This window comes from Arachis ipaensis, chromosome B4 (genome assembly GCF_059453495.1).
Source record: "Arachis ipaensis isolate K30076 ecotype BB chromosome B4, ASM5945349v1, whole genome shotgun sequence".
Taxonomy (NCBI): domain Eukaryota; kingdom Viridiplantae; phylum Streptophyta; class Magnoliopsida; order Fabales; family Fabaceae; genus Arachis; species Arachis ipaensis.
In genome coordinates, this window is record NC_142439.1 from 146415756 (window position 1) to 146417582 (window position 1827).

The following is a 1827-nucleotide window of genomic DNA, read 5'->3' on the forward strand; positions in this document are numbered from 1 at the left end:
CAATTTCACATTACTCTTTCCTGCTGACCTATCCGGAGGCAAGTCTTCTTCACTGGACACTTCATCACCACCAGACCTATATGCTTCATCCTCTGCACTATCGTCACTGTCATGGCTGTCTGAGGATCCCTCTGAACTAGACAAAGCAACAAAGGCTGTCTTGGGCTGTTTTCCTTTACCAGTTGTTCTTGCAATATTTCCAGTAGCAGCAGCTCTTGTCAGTGGCCTCCTTCCACATGCTGCTGCTGCTATTTTTACATTCTTACAGCCTCTCTTTGTTTTAGCCTTCTTGGTTTCTTTTCCTTTGGACCAAGGTTTCGGAATTGCTGTGGGTTGGGGCATTTTTTTTGTGGGATTTTGGGCTTGCTTTTACTGGGTTGGGCCATTGTTTTTGGTGGTGGATTGGGCTTAGGTCCAAGACTTGCAGTGGGTTGGGGGGAAATTTTTCCTGCTTTGTTTCGGTTACCAGCAGCTAATGAGGTAGGTGGCTCCTTTTGTTTTGTGGATTCAGTAGTCTTCTTTGGTTCAGAAGTTGGATTGCATGGTGTTGTGCTGGGAATTGGTTCAGCTGTGGCATTGGTGGTGGATTTTGGGGTGGGGGATAATGGTTGGTATCAGCATCATCTCCTTGCCAGAAACCACTGGTTCTGCTTCCTCAATATACACAGGCTCAGATACTCCATGTTCGTAGTAGACATGAATAACCCCCTTGTTCTGCTGAGCCAGGTAACACATCTTCATCAGCTCATTATCATCTGCTATTTCTCTTAAACCAGTTTGCATAGGCCGATTAGGCACCAGCCACCAAGTTTGGCTAACCTTGTCATACCCAATTTTCTTGTGATAGTCTCGGACGAAGAATACATCCAGCGTGTCTGTATCAATATCCGACAACTCACAAGTCTCTCCACCGTTGTAAGACATACTCCCATCAGCCTCTGTGATAAACGACCCTCCATGGTGAAATATAATGGTAATTAACGGATCACCCATCTGCCAATATTTACAAAAAAAAATAATTGATCACACCCATTGTTTGAAATCAGACATCACTGCTAGTAATAGATTGGAAATCTGAAAGTAAAGAATAATCAATTATTGTCCACTAATAAGAAATGAATAAACATTACTGATGTCACACCAAGAAATCACATCTAGCTATGCAGAGAAAGTGTGAAATCAAGAACATTATTTTGGTTTAACTAAAGATAGCAGTTCTCTAGACACTAACTTCAATCTTCATGGATTAAACCATTCAAATTTACATACCCTTTCCCACAACTAATCCACTAGTTCAGACCAAATTCATCTAACAACTTGACTATTCCAATAACTAAGTTAACTTCATTAGCAATTGCAAAACTTACTTTATATTATTCTAACATATGTATGCAAGAATCCATTATGATCACACATTCAGTTTAACTAAACAGCATTACATATTATATTCAGTTTAACTAAACCAACCCAATACAAAGAAAGGCAACTAGGTAAATCAGTCAAATTCAGAATCTGTTATCAGAGTTACAAAAAATTTCAACTCCCAAAAGATCTTTACTTCTACTGTGATCATGCAAACTCTGTTTAACAAATTCATTGATCAGAGTCATTGTCCTGAAACACATTAATAGTTTGGAAACTCCTCCACTAAGAGCAGTAAACCCTAACACATAAAAAACACGTTTTCATATCATCAAAACACAGAAAACACTCCTACTCTATAATTTTCTTGGCCAAACCACTACGAAAGCCAGTAGTGATCAAACCCTAGCACAGAGAACAGAACAGAGGCGTTCATACCCACCAGGACAATTGAAAAAAACGGCC